The sequence below is a fragment of the Corvus cornix genome, chromosome 2 (genome assembly GCF_000738735.6).
Source record: "Corvus cornix cornix isolate S_Up_H32 chromosome 2, ASM73873v5, whole genome shotgun sequence".
Taxonomy (NCBI): domain Eukaryota; kingdom Metazoa; phylum Chordata; class Aves; order Passeriformes; family Corvidae; genus Corvus; species Corvus cornix.
Window position 1 is genome coordinate 63,040,597 of NC_046333.1, and position 15,576 is coordinate 63,056,172.

Consider the following 15,576-nt stretch of genomic DNA (forward strand, 5'->3'; position numbering starts at 1 on the left):
CAAATGATACTAGTTCTCATTCGAGATTCAGATTCATTTTTTTATCCAGGGAAGGCTAATGTCCCACAGCCACAGTCACCCATTTGTGCTGTAGTGAACATCTTCTCCAACTGCACACTTAGGTGTTTCTTTTTCCACAGTTTGCTAAGGACAACATTGTTGGGAAACCACAAAATACTCTTTTTAAACTCATTTGCAAGTCTGGCCTTTAGGGACTCAGATATCTAAAGATACATCCATGTGACAATCTGTATTTGTATGATCCATGATCTAAGTAATCCTGCAAAGAACCTTTTCATTTCAGTTTGAAAACCTCTTGATTACTGGTGCTGGTAACTCACTATGTGGTTCGTACTCAACCCAGCTCAGGGGTAGATTGAATATGTGACCCATTATTGTTTCTTCAAATAGATGCAAACTTACTACGTGAAAACCAACAGAACCTAGGTTCTTCAGAGGCAGAATGTTTTCATTTTTTTAATATGTTACAATCCCCAGCCAACAAAATTTTCACTTCAAGCCTTGCAGTCATTAGTAACACAAAACTCCCAACTGGAGACATTAAGAGAGATTTTTTCCCCCCGTAATAATATAGATTCACCCATTTTACATATACATTTTTCATATTCAGTACAACAACATGCTAAATGTGCCTGGCAAAAAGAGTAGGGACTTCATATATCTTGGGAAAGATGACAATGTGACAAGAACACTCATATCCCAAGATGTTCAGCCAACTGAAAACTACTTATACCTCACAGAGATTTACTTATATATAAACCTGAATTATACTTAAATTAAGATACTGAATTATGATGCAGTACAGAGCTCTACTACACCTGTGACATTCTGTCCTAGTTTTGGCCAGGGCAGGGTTAATTTGTTTCAGTAGCCTGGAGGGGGCCATGGCCAGACCCTAAAATTATTTGATACCACCTCACATCATTGCCAGGGACTGACAAAAGGCACTCTCTTTTGTTTCCAAGGAGAAGGGCATCCTTTTCCAGTTAGGTGAGAAACATGGTCGGGAAGAGCCGGTCAGTATTTGTTGTGGTTTTCCATGTAAATAGTTTCTTTGTCTTATAACTTTTATTATTAATATTGCTGCTAGTACTGTTTGTTTTCTTATCTCATTTATGTTTCCAGTAAATTGTTCTTACCTCAACCCATGATCTTTGTGTTTCGTGCTTTCAAGCAGAGGCAGGTGAAGGGGGAGGGAGCGGCAACGCTTATTTGTGTGTTAGACCAGTCTGAATTGTTCGAGTAAATTCACCGAACTATTCTACACTTCAATAGATTCAAAATGTGCCCATCTTTTCTAGCCTTGCATAAAAAAAAACAATTACTGCTTCACAGATGGAGTCTGTGCAGCAATTTGGTACCAGCAATGGCTGTTCCCCTTCACATTTCCCATCCACATCACAAAATGTGATAGCACAGCTAAAGCAACTGCAGAAAACTGTATCAATTACATTTCAATAGTGTTTTGCCATCAACACTATCTCTATAATGTTTTGTTCTTTCTTGTTGTTGCTGTTCTTTAGAGTCAGGATGAATTTTCATAAAAATGTTGATGAACCATTACATACCCCACCCCTTCCCCAAACAACAGTAAGGAAGAGAACTGCAATCCAAGAGTAGCTCAACTTTCCCTGGGATGTAATTCTGTGTCTATCAGTGGCATGATATTGACAGCATTCACATTACATTAGGTCATAGGTTGGACTCGATGATCTCAAAGCTCTTTTCCAATCTTGTTGATTCTGTGATTCTGTAAAGTTTGAAAAACTAAAACCAAGAAAACCAAACCAAGAAAACAAAACACTGCATCTTCTAGGTTTAAACCCCCCAAAACTGAGAAGCCAAAGAAAGACACTATAGCTTTTCAACTTCCTCTTTATTTTGAATATATTATTTTCTTGTTTGTTGGTTAACTGCACATAAAGGAACTAATGAGGCATACAGTAAGAAGGCCACTGCAGGCAGAATAGGTTGAATTAATGTTTGTGCATCACCAAGATCTGTAAGACTCAATAGTAACTTCAATATCTGAATCAATGATTTACCATTAATTAACGATTACTGTCCTAAAACCAATTTTGCCTATAATAAATATAACACTTACATGAAATGTTGCTTGCCTTGTAGAAAAAAACCCCAAACCCAAACTTTAAATTATCTTATGGTAAAAGTCAATTGGAGAGCCAAAGTGAAAAATGAGAACAGAATAGCATTTTTTCAAGAGAAAGTAACTCCAGGATTTGAAGGGAACTTGAGTACAAGGGAAGCAATTCAGAAAGATAGGCTTTCACTGGGGAAAAAAAAAGAGTTATGAAATATTATTTATCATTGAAAGAAGTCATCTTGTACAATCTACATTTAATTTGGAGTTTTGCTTCACTCCAATTTACCTGATAAGCATAAAACATAAAATCTGTTTTCATTTATACAATCAATGAAAGTCTAAGGCTGGTTTAGATCTTCACTCTTCTACAGCTTCTGGTGAGAATTTAGTATAGATCAACCATAGAGAGTTTTTACTTTCCAACTCATCTGCAATAAGTAGGGTTGCATTTAGGATTGTAAATCACAGTGGAGACTTGTAATGTGGAAGAAAGAAGAGAGTAGCTGTTTGAAAGAGAATCACATGCAAACAGCCAGGTAATTCCTAGAACTTGTGCCATTGCCACCGACAGTAGAATAGGTATTCTATTCCATGATGGTGGTGCTCCACCAAATAAAATTTGGGTAAACCTGGTAGAAGGAAAGCTCCTGAAAACATGATAACTCATTTGCCAAACGAAACTTATTTTGAAATGGATACACCTGTAGGGAATAAGCAGGGAATGGAGTGACTTCCTTTAGGTGGGTCAAGAATAAGGAATCTATGCTTATGGGACACATGGGCATTTGGTTTTGTTTTGAATCGTGTCTTTTTCCCCCTGTGGATTCTCTGGAACTGCTGGTAGAGAATGGCATTCCATATTGCACCCAAACTCTTGGATTGTAAAAGTGAAACAGTTTCATTTAGAAAATAGGATGCTTTAACCTATACAAAGTAATGTCTGACCCTATTTAAGAAAAAACCCAATATACTACAACAAATAACAGAAAGTTCTGAAAACTATTTATTATAGGATGCCTCATCTTAAAACATAATTTAGTGCCTGACATTTCACTTACGATTTCGATGTTTCACTGGCTGGTTGGAGAGACGAGGCTATTTTTTACAACTTCATGCATGGCACTTTTAGCTTAGGTGGATGATAAGCTTTGATTACTGCACTGGTTCACAAGTTTCAGGGAACATTTTAATCATCAGTGGGAAAGCTTCACCAAAGTGGATGACAACCAAGGTGGAGGGATGCCCACAGGGTAAAGGAATGGGGAAACAGATCCCTGCACAATTTTATACTGAAGAGTAAGAGAACACATGATTTAATACCTATCAGTTCCTACACTTGAATTCCCACTGCAGGTAGTCACATTGATTTTGCCCATGTCAATACTGGGTAAGACTGTGGCATACGTCCTACCCAGCTGCAGCTGGAAACCCACTGGGCTTTCACACGTTCCCCCACTTTTGCCGTAGGGACAGTTGGCACTGACAGTGCACTTCCTAAGCTTCCAAAGAGCCTAGCTGGTGGCAGAAAAATGTGCTAGTCCCAGTACACAACGCATTTTATTTTATATGCCAGGTGTGTTCAAAATGCTGATGTCTTGAAAGAGAAAGAAAGGAGAAAGGAGTAAGAAACCAGAGAGGGACAATATGTCATAGACACAACCAATTTTCCAACTGCATTTCCACTACTTTTGCCATCATGTCCCCACCTCTTGAAAAATGTATAATAAAACTACTGCTTAACTGAAAGGAAGAAAAACTAATACAAACAGGCATTACACAAAGTACCTTAACACAAAGTACCTAAAAGGGTTAGTGAATTCTATTTTTCCTTTTTAGGGCACTCTCATCCTAGATAGTTTATATATTCCTAGTAAGAATACATCCTGATTAATTTATAAATGTATATTTAAAGAATCAGCCTACAGGGTTATAGAGCATTATAAGATATTGATTTAGAATACTGTGAATCTGGAAATCTGATTCAGTATAATTTAGAGGGTAATTTCACAATTTGATAAGAAAGGAAGAAATTGCTTTCAGGAGATGCATTTTAACATTTTAAAGGACAGTTCCTATCTTTGAAAGCAGCTTAGAGAATTGAAATACTGGAGGCAACTCCAGAGGAGATTAATTGACAACATGCAGGTGAATGGGTCAATTACACAAACGATCTGATTTAATCACAGCTTTGTCACTTTGACAGACAATAAAGAAGTTTATCATATCCTGTAGGTGCCATCAGACACTTTGGCCTGCTACAAACATGTTGTTATCACACTTGAAATATTTTCTACAGTCATTATTAGTACATAATGTGGTTACAGTGACAGTTTTTTCTGCAAGGGGTAATCAAACCTAATATCTTTTTCTTTGCTTTCTCCCTTTGCCTGTGAACGCATCAATAATAAATTTAAATATTTCAAGTTCAGTGGAGTTAAGCTGACTTTGGAGAAAAATGTGATAATGCTGCAGGCCATCATACTTGTAAGAATTTTTATATTGTTTAAGTGTTTGCTTAGCTACTCCTAAGCCCAGGAGGCTGGATATGTAGTGAAGATGGAATGACATAGGGCATTACAAACCTCTTGGCAGATAATACAGTGTTGTATGCAGAATATGTGTCAAGCATCTCATAGGTATCTGTGTGGCTGTTTTCTTGACGAGGCGGTGAAGTGGCATTTCAAGAACATCCTTAGTGAATGCTGCAGAACTGCAGTTGTACATATCCATCTGTGCACTTTTTACAGGCATCATTACAAATCAGGATGATACATATGCTTCCTGAGATTGCCCATCCGAGCAAGATAACCGAAAGAGAATAATTTGCTAATTTTCCTCTGCACACCTGCAGTATTATGGCTACAAAATGAAACATGCAGCATCTTATTAAAAATATGTCTTGAAAACCAAGTCCTCTATTACAATTAAAACTGGCAGAATCTGGAAATGTTTCTAGCAATGAGCAGCTGGTGTGATCAGCTGTAAAATTTTCTAGAAGCAGTACTGAAAATGCTATAATTTTTTCCTCTGTAAGCAGCATTAGTCTTTGCCTGACTAGCCTCTAGTAAGGCTACATAGGGTGTTGTTGCCACCTAGCGTCAGTTCATCAAAACAGAAGTTCTGCATGACTTTTTTTCCTCTCCCCTTAAAGCGGAAGGAATTCTCCAACATACCCAGATACCCCATCACCCTGTAACTTAGCCCTGTTTTTTTTCCAGTACAAAAAAACCCCACCCAAAAAACCCCCAAACCCAAAATCTAAAAACCATAGATGTGCGTTTCCAACAAGTTGCCTACCTCTGCGTGCATTCGTGGAGATTGCAAGGCAGCCTGTAGCCTTACTTCCATCGGGGTCTGCAGAGACCACTTGCACCCATCGCTGATCTTGACCTTTGAAGATGGAAGTGTAGCTCTGGCCTCTACAATGGAACCAACTAACTCAGGAGTGACAAGTGCACTGGATGCTGTGCCAAGGCTAAATGTGGGGCTGCTGGGCTGCTTTGCTGGTGGATAATCTGGATCTAGGAGCCTCATCCCATCCATCTCCCCTTTCTTTTTCTTCAAACCAAGCAGCTCACATATCATTGCTTTTGGTCACACAGAGATACATAGGGCCAGGAAGGAAATGAAATGTGGAGATGAAAACTGGTGAAAAATAAAGTCCCAGTGAAGGTTCAACAACAGGTGCACATTCACAACTTTTCCTTTATGTAGGTAGAGTACCCACTTCTACAGTGGACAATAAAACTCTTGCTTCTGAAACAAAATCAGTTTATTCACTTCTATATTTTATTCCATTTTATTCGCAGACTAATTGGAAAACAGAAACTGAACAGAATTTTGACTAAGATCTCCGTATTATTCTCACTGCTCTCTCTTGCATTCATTTTTAATAATCTTTACTAGAAAAAGAGTTCCAAACATGAGTTTTGTAATCCATAAATGCTTGATTTCACAAAGATAACTCCTTGACTCAAAAGTTTAGAAAGGTAAAATATCAGGACAGATAAATAATGAGGGTGAAGTGGTGGTAGAAGAAGTTAGGAAGTTATCTCAGGAGAAATGCACATTTTCCAAATGCGTTGAAACAATATTACAGATCTGTATTGAGAAACTGTATATAAAAGGAGAAAACCAAGGACTTATGAAAAATATTAGTTCCATCAATTTCTTTAGGCTGAATATGCTTTTCAGAACAGATTTAGAATTCTGCCAGCTGGGATCACTTGTTATTGACATTTATCACTCAGAACCATCAAGAATAATTTATAATATAAATATTCTGCTTCCACCATCAGTAAGAAATGTCTCAGTCATGGCATATGTAGCTATGTACTAAAATATCTGTGATATTTTAAAATTCGTGTAATTCTGCTTTTTTTGCTGAGGGAAGTTGACATTTTCACTGACCACTGTAGACAAACACTCTGTTCTCTCCTGGAAATATGGCCAGGCTTTCTATAACTTGATATCACCCATGTTCATTTAACAAAACCACTCACACTGACTAGTTAACTGTTGCTCAATCTTTGGATGAATATCAATAAAAGCTCTTCCTGGAAAAAAAAAAAAGTATTTCTTTCTCCCTTCATCCTCCCTCAAACTTCCCATTCACTTTCTGAAAAAAAACAAACCAGAATTTTTAGTTTAAGATACAGTTTACAGAATAATCTGTAAGGAGTGATCATCACAAACAAGTAACACATCCACTGCTTGTTAGGGTGGCTTTGTCATTTTGAACACTCGTGAGACATTGATTTCTCTTCTGCTTTTGAAATACACAGAGTAAATTGTAACACCCAGACCAATTCAGAGGGTGAGGAGGGAACACAAGGAGCTTTTCAATAATTCCTCCTAGCCACACACAGTGACAAGTCACAGCTTTTATTTCACCAATCTGTTTTTACTACTGTGCTTAGGGCCAAGCATGGAGCATTATGAAGGGAGGATTTTTTACTGACATAATTGGCACAACTTCCTGAGGTAACCAAGCCTCCAAGGAAGAAAGAGAGCTCTTGTCCTGGGCATGAACACCATAATTTTAAAGCCAATGGCAATGAGATTAATTAAATGAGGTGTTTTACAATAAAAGTACAGTGACCCACAGATATGACAAAGCCATTTCAGACTTTAATTGGAAAGAATCTTAAGTCTTGCAAGAAATGTATTTCTTAGAAGGACAGAACTGTAGGCATGGCTGGTAGTGAAAACCACTCAACTTGTAGTTCTGCAGTGAAAGCTGCCAGACCAATTGATTGGAAGACTTGGAATTTTTGAAATTATACAGTACTGTATGTAGAAAACCAGCTGCAATCCTCCAGAGGCCACCAAAGCACAATTTTTCAAAACTTGATTTCAGTAGTTTGTAAAATTAAAATAAAAATAAATATAATTACTTTACAGTTCATTTTATAAGCCTTCATTACCAAAATTGAGAACTCATGGAGCAGTTTGTTGCTGGCTGGTTTGATGAGGAAGATTGACCTTTGGCTCAGGTGTGCTCTCTAGAGTGTGCTTAATCTGCCTCATAGGAAACATTCAAGCAGCATCTGTTCTTTCTCAAAATGCATGAAGAAGTAAACCAAAACTCAATATACAACCGTAGATCTCATTACATTTTAAATAGTCCTAAGGAGAAATTACTCACATATGTTTATACCTAAGCCTTGAATTTCCCTAAGAAACAAATAGTTTCACCAAACAATAAGGCTTTTTTGCTATTGAGAAGCTCAACATGAATAAAAGTAGCAACCTCTGCATGTTCAAGTCTCAAAGTAAAAGAAGGGACAGACTAACGTGGGAAGTGGACAGAGGGAGAGGGGATTCAATTTATAAAATGTTGGAGAAGAGAAAGATGATAACTGCGGCTTTGAAAGATCTAGAATTGGATGTGCAAACCAAAAGCCTTACTCTAAAGAATATTTATTTAAGCCCTCTTGCCAAGTCCTGACCCTTCCATCACTCCTTCCCAGAGAAGAGCATCAAGGCATGAAGTCTAAGCAATGGCCACTTCTTTCTGAGCTCCTTTACCTTCTCAGGCTGTTAGTGAAGCAGACTTGTGCAGAAATGGTCCTCATAATAGTACCTATTTGCTGGATTTTGACGTGATTTAAAAATCTGTGTTGTTATAAACTTGAATGCTTTCTTAATATGATAATGCTTTGTGTCTGTCTCTGTCAACATTTGTACAACCATCTAGCTGTTCCTAATAACTTCTGAATCCACTGGGCAATTCCAGCTAAGATTAACAGAGGAAGAGTAGTTGCAAAAACATTGAGTTCTTACCAGTTTTGAGGAAATAAGTGGCTAAGGAGGGGGAAAAAATGCATTAATGGTCCCCATGGAAGTGCAGAGGTAGAAGCTCACCCTTTATTAAATGGGTGATTATCTCACTGAGCAGCAGCCATTAGTGGTGATTCTCACGGGACTATTTGCCATTTATTAGCTGCTCCTCCTAGCACATGCAGGGATTGCTGTAGTCAGAGCTAAATCAAATTTCCAGAAGCAGCCCAAAGCTGGCACCAGGTATAAGGCTGGCATCTTTTTATGCTCTGAAGTGGTCATTTGCTCTGTGAATATTCTGAGCACATGAGCAAGGTAACAATGAGGAATTTGATCGCAGGGAATTAAGCTTAGTTTTGCAATTCATTTGCTGGAGTAGGTTTTTCTCCAGTTCCTTAATATGAGCAGAGATGATCAAAAGTGTTGGACTTGGCCAATGACATTGTCAGGATCCCAAGGGCACCACCAGTCCTGTTTGTCCCTGCTCCAGATATCCTGGGGCTCCCCCAAGCTGGACCAGGGTCCACGACCCTGAACTGTGAATCTCTGCCCCAGAAATGCCACAACAGGACCAGTCTCCAGCTCCCCAGAGCTCTGCCCTGCCTGGCCACAGGCCCATTTTCATCCCCATGGAGGTGCTGCATGCCCAGGGCCAGGGCTGGGGCTGCCTGGGGCTGGGCTGCCTCTCCCCAGGCTACCCTGCTGCTGCCACCCTGGGATTTGTCCCCACCCCTTGTTGCACCCTGGCAGCCACTCTATAAAAGTACCAGTGCTCTTCTCTGAACCGTATCATGGGATCACTTCCCACCTGCACTACTCAGTCTGGCATTCAGCTCCCTAGAGGAAAGGAGACACCACAAGAAAACCTTACCTAATGCCTTCTGCAAGCTAGGGGGCAACAAAGGAGTTAATGAAAAGCAGAGAAAAGGAGGTCTAAAGACAAGAAAAATGGCTAAATTGGTATCAAGGCTCTCCTGGTGATCTCTTGGCCACTTTTGGTGCTTGTCTGGTTAGGCTGTGGTGTCTCAGGAGGTTTCTGACCTCAGCTGATCTATTCAACTAAACCTGATAGGGATCAAGAAGAAGATGCCTTGGCCACCACAGTCCACTTCCTCGTAAACTGAATTAGCCACCTCAGTTATGTCAATATATTAGTCTGGTGCCTATGGTGTGAGCACACCACTACTTCTGACAAGTCAGTGACAGGGCAATAACCTGTAGTAATGGGTGAGCAGCTTGGACTAGGAGCTTCTTAAAATCACCTCAGCATGAACCCCCAGAACCTGAGAGTCAGGGCCCTCAGGACATAGGCCACTTTGGTATTTTCACGTGTTTGTCACTCCTTCCTCTTCTAAAAGGCTGTCAAGTTGTCTCTGCCCACTCTGCTGTCTAGTTCTATTAGAGGAGTTGTATTTGTCACAACTCTAGTGAAAACTTTCCATTTTTCATTTCTCCATTTCTCACTGCTCATCCTCCCACCATGCGTCACCTATTTCCTCAGCCTCCCCCTCAAGAAACAGTGGTTCCCCTTTCCATCCCATATGTGCATCAGCAGGGTTGAAATATTTTTGCTGATGACAGCTTGTGAGCAGAGCCCTAGGCTGAAGGAATGAGGGTGTCTGTAGGAGCTGAGGTCTGGGAGAGAGTGGTCTCCTACTATTTTGAAGAAAGTGGTTCCCAGAGACTTTATGGGAACTCACATGAGTGTGCTCGCTTGCCTAGATGTCCTCATCCCTCACCTCCAGGCAAGCTAGGCTCCATTCTAGGCTACCTCCCATGAAGCTGCTGTTCCAGTGGCAACTACACACATGGTGCTTCACAGTCTTTGTTGGGTGTTGCTGCTCTCCATTTTGCTGGGTCTTGTTTTCTTCCACAAGTGTGGAGCTCTCAGGCAGTAGATTTTTTCTTTGAAAGCTATAACAGAATGAAGGAGCAACTGTCAGTATATACAAGAAATGTAACCAAAGAGAATGAACATACTTCAACCCCAGAAGTGCTTATAGTATAAGGTCCCTTATTTCCAAGTCACCATTTCTGACTCCTGTGGAATGCCTCTGCTCAGGGCAGTTGAATGGAAGTGTTTGTAAAAATGTCCTTCCAGCCTAAATAAATGAAAATCCAAAATGTACCAGAGGGCAAAGCAACATAGCAGTATATAGTTACCAATGGCTGTTTATTCCAGCATCCCTTGCACTGTGCTTTTAGCTCCCACTTTTCCCTCTCTGGATGTCAGTGACAAGGAATAAGAGAAATATCGAAGACTTGCCATGGGATCACAGCACATCCAGACCAGTGGTGCTGGGTGACATAAAAGGAGATCTGCCAGAGGAGGAGTTTTGCCTGTCTCCTTGGTTTAGGCATTTGAATGGCTCCTCCCTCAGGGATCTGTGCCTGGACCTGGGTACAGAGCCGATCAGACCCCTTCTAATCTAAATCAGCAGTGGCTATTTACATAATGAGTGGTTAAGGAGTTCCCAGTTTGCTCCACTGACCACTGTAAATCATTTCCGTGCATAGGTAATGGCAATGTGCATCCAGTGCAATTAGCCCAACATCCCAGTCCTTTAGGCCATGACACCTGAACTAAAAGATTTCAGGGTAACACACAGATGCACTGATAATCTCCTTAGTATCATCGCTCAACAGACCTGATCCCAAGCTGCTGAGGGGGGGGAAGGCTCTGTGAGTGGCAGTCTTATCTGGGGGAGAGACAGAAATGATCTTGTATCTTGAGGCCACATTCACTTTTGTGGTGAGTTTTCAGGAAGATACCGTAGTAGAGGACCACTGATGCTCTATCAGGCATACATCCATGTGGTTTTGCAATACCAAGAAGAACTGCATGATGATTAGACTGCTGGATACAATACCTGCATGCTGGTTGATGTGGAAAATCTGGACAGGCTCTTGAAGAAGGCTTGAGAGAGTCTCTGGACACAGTGTATGGAGCAAAGACCTCGGGAAGGGAGGAGACAGTTTCAGGGGACAAAATGGATGCAGTCAGATGGTTAGTTGGAGGTCAGGAGTTCCACAGTAGCTTCATCTGAAATGCCTCCAATACCATGAGCAGAGCTGAACTGGGAGAAGCAGAGACAAGCTGTCAATGACTGGCTAGGAAGTAGTTGAAGACAAAGGACTTGAACTTGTTAGAAAAAGGGAAAACTTTCATTATGCATGAGTCAGATTCAGGTAAACTAAAATAAAACCAGTGGTGCCACCTAAAAAGATGTTAGGAGATTTTTTTTTAGATTGAAGGAAAGGAGAAGCTAACAAGTGCTAAAACATGATTCAGGATGGCACATATTCAGAGCAGGAAGTCAGGAAAACTTTATCCTCTGCTGAATAACAATAATTTGGTGAAACTTTAAAAGGGACAATGAAGAATAATCAAACAAGAAGAATCTCATAGTATAGCAAGAGAAAAAGAAAAGATGCATGTTTTCATGAAAGCTAGAGGTCTAACAAACAGGATGACTTTAAAGAGAAACTTGATGGGAAGAAGACAATTGATCAGATACTTTAGAATGGGGGTACAAAACATAAAAAAAGAGACAGAGGAGGCAGAAGCAGTAGAGAAGTGGTAACATACATTAGAGAAACCTTTGTGCCAAACCAAAATAACATGCTAATTTTGTTTACAAGCAGCTCAAAACTTATATAGCTTGACATTCCTGGCCTAAATCAGAAATATGCCATATCATATCAGTATTAAATCAAGTGTCTGTATCTATTACATGCTGAGGGAGATCAGAGTTGCTGACAGAGCAAGAAATGAAACAATAGCAGCAGGTATCAATTTGCCACTTGTATATTGAATAAATGTCACATAGGGGATTGATGCTGCATAAAACGAAAATACTGTTTCTGCATGAAAGAGCATACAAAAGAAGAAGGAACTTTTATATTAGCCCAGAGCAACATGCAGAACCTGGTTCAAAATGCCCCCCTGCTCAACATACTTACTCAGGGAACAAAACAAAACAAAAAAACCCAAACCAACCAAACAAACAAACCCAAACAAAAAAGAAACTCAAACTGCAATAGAATTACATAAGAACAAGGAACTTTGTGAAAAATAAGCTAAAATGGATGCCTGAAGGCTAAAAAGTTTGCATGGTGGCTATTTAAACATAGCATGTAGGAGTACATTTTCTCTCTCCTCTGTGTATGGACAAAGGCTTTGGAAAAGAAAAGCTGACACAGTTAGCAACAGGATAAAGGAATTTATTAGAACCAGAAGACTTTCTTCATGAAATACAAGTTGTGTCCAAGAATGGAAAATAGAAAGGATCATAAACTCTGGCAAGTTAAATGAAAACCACAACAAGGTCAGCCATATAGAAACCCAGTAACAATTTCTGAAGACATAAAGGTCCATCAGTAAGGAATCTGAAAGAAATTAAGGCACCATGGGACAACAGAAAAAGCCTTAATGTGAATAACTTATTAAAAAAGGAGGGTAAATGGCCATCGTTCACATTTGAGGGAGGTCTCTAGTGATGCTTGAGGGGTTTTTTTCCTTGGGCTCCTGCTGTTTAACCTATTTATAAATGAACTGGAAAAGAGGGCATATGGTGAGAAGACAATTTGGTGAAGGCACAAAGTTATTACACATAATAGGGGTGAGTTGCTTTAACTCTTTTCAGGCTAGACGAATATTCTGTTGAGGTGTCAGTGCATGCCTGCGCTGACCTTATGCTCTTCGAAAGGCCTGGGGAAAGCCAAATGATCACGAGAGACAGCAAAGTGGAGAAGAAAGGAAGATCAATGTCAAAAAGTCAGGAATGTACAGATAGGGAAGCAGAGGAGGATGCACCCCACCCTGAAGGCATCTGGGGAGCCAGCAGACAGTTGTCACCGATATTGTACTGGGAGACTTCAGAGGAAAAGAGAATGGATGTAAGCACCGTGGTCACCAGGGCTCTTCACCAGGCTTCCTCTTTCTTCTTCTGGGGATGGTGGGGGAAGTTGATCAGGAAATCCCATGACTCAGTGAGACCACAGATGGGGAAGGTATTAAAAAAAAAAACAAGCAAGAGGTCTGGAAGGCGCCAGAAGAGGGGCAACAGCTTGGCACATGTACATGGTGTGTGTACATGGCTGGGTCCCTGGATGGCACTCAATGGTCAGGGCATCCTGTAAGACTTGCTGTCAGCACAGGCTATTCCCAGGAAGAGCTCCTGACTTACATTCCTTGTGGGCCATGGAATCAGCTAGGAGTACAAGGTGACCTACTGGTATCCCTAGTTTCTTCCAGGGTAAGAGGTCCCACAGCATGTGTCTAGGGAAGTTATACAGGCAAGAGAAAAGAGAGAGGAGCACCAGGAGGAGTAAACATTTCCACAGCATGATTTGGGCACAGACATGCTGAACTTTAAACCTCTAGTAAAACAATGCCTGGCTGGGTGTAGCAAGGAGGTGCAGGATCCAAGAAGGACCTCTGCAAAGCTGGAACTTTGTCAGGAGCAATAACCTGCTGAGATGTCAGGAGCAATAACCTGCTCTTTACCTTCTGGAGAAGGCAGCATGTAGGGCAAGCAATGTAGGGTACACTGAAATCTGCAAAGATTTCTGTCCAAGATGTCTCCAGGCCTAATGACAAGAGCACCATCTACCAAAGTGATGAAAAAAGAGGATCCAGGTCCCTGTTAAAAATGTGATTTCAATGTGTATCTCCCCTGGATACTGCAGTTTGAATCCAGCACTTTAGGCTGCTTGGCTACCTGATAGCTCTGCTGCTGCAGACAAGATGCTGGACTAGGAGCAGCTTCAGTACAGCCCTATCCTAATTCTTACAGTCACGTGTATAGACTTGAGATAATCTCTTGCTCTCTTCTTGCTTAAAGGCAATTCCTAAACTCTCAGGCCAGCAGTATCTAAGGAGCCTTCTGATTTTGGATGCCTCCATTTTGGGTCTGTGCTTTGGGTCACACTTCAATCTCTACATGAGTATGCTTAATTCCTACTTTGACAAACAGGGCTGGCACATCTCAAATGGCTCACTCCAAAGTCCAGGCCTTTCGGAGGACTGGCTGTTTGTGTATAATTAATTGGATGTTATTTATTGAGCTGGCAGCAGCAGACATTCCGTAGTACAAAGGTCTGTGCTACCCAGAAGGTCACAGTTCCAATGTTTTGTTTTCTCAGTATTGCTGGATCATCACTGTTTAAACAGCAAAGGCAGTCCCTGACCCAACCTCTGCCATAAAGGGCTAGAGAAGAGAACTTGTCCTTAAACTTTCCTCACTCCAGTTTGTGAGTAATCTAAATACCTCTCATTAGCTTTTAGCAAGTCTCAATTGCTTTTACTTGCTGGTGTGGGCAGTGTGAAGATCAAAGCATGACAGGAAAATAAACGCTGTGGCTGCAGCTCTGCTGGGCCCCTAAAAATACATGACTGCTCTGCTTTTGTGGCTGTGGATTCTTCTGTCACTGTTCCTTCAGCTGACATTGCCATGTTACAGTATTTTATTTAAAAAACAGTTGTCTGCTAAAACATAAAACAAAAGGCTTCCAGTTTTGTCAACTGAACTGAAGCAGACAATTTTTGTTGCTTCACAGGAGATTAATAATAATAAATAAACAACCCTCTTCACCAGAGACTTCACAACAGACATGAAGCACATGGATGGACCTTATTCACAGCAGGAACTTAAATGCAGTGGAACCAATGATATTTGATAATCATATCCCAAACACAGAAAAATCTGTGCCTCGACAAAAACGTTAAATGCTGTTTTGGTATCTTTGTCTTAACCTTTGATCCTTCATTGTGGAGAGCTCTGTATTCCTTGTAGAGACCTAAGGTTTTGTTTTTTCTTAAATGCTGTGCTCCCGATGAATGCTCACACCCAGGGGAAAACACATGAAATCAGAAGCATTCTTACATATATTTTGCAGCCACACACTGGAGTGAGAAATAAGAAAAATCCACTACACAGGTATCTGAGGGATGTAGTACCTATCTGATTCAAGGAAACAGGATACGATTCCATGAACAGCATTCTCAAGGCTCTATCAACACTGAAAAAAATATACAGTCTTGACTTTTTAACCTCATCCTATGAATCCATCCCACATCCTTGTGCTTCTAGCCTCATTTCCCACAGAGAATGAAATTCCTGTGATCATGCCATCTGGCTGTCTATCAGCCAGTATGTTCTGAACCT

The 15,576-nt window shown here is 40.6% G+C and overlaps 1 long non-coding RNA gene across 2 annotated transcripts in view; it reads right to left on the reverse strand.

Moving 5' to 3' along the window:
• Positions 1-5,472: 5,472 nt before the first annotated feature.
• The window catches only part of LOC104691423, a 210,165-nt gene continuing 200,061 nt past the window's right edge, over positions 5,473-15,576 (reverse strand). For both annotated transcript variants that reach the window (XR_002046244.3, XR_752158.4), the window contains exons 3-4: positions 11,278-11,484; positions 5,473-10,321 (exon numbers count right to left, since the gene is read on the reverse strand). This is a non-coding gene — a long non-coding RNA (uncharacterized LOC104691423). The remainder of the gene's footprint in view (positions 10,322-11,277; positions 11,485-15,576) is intronic.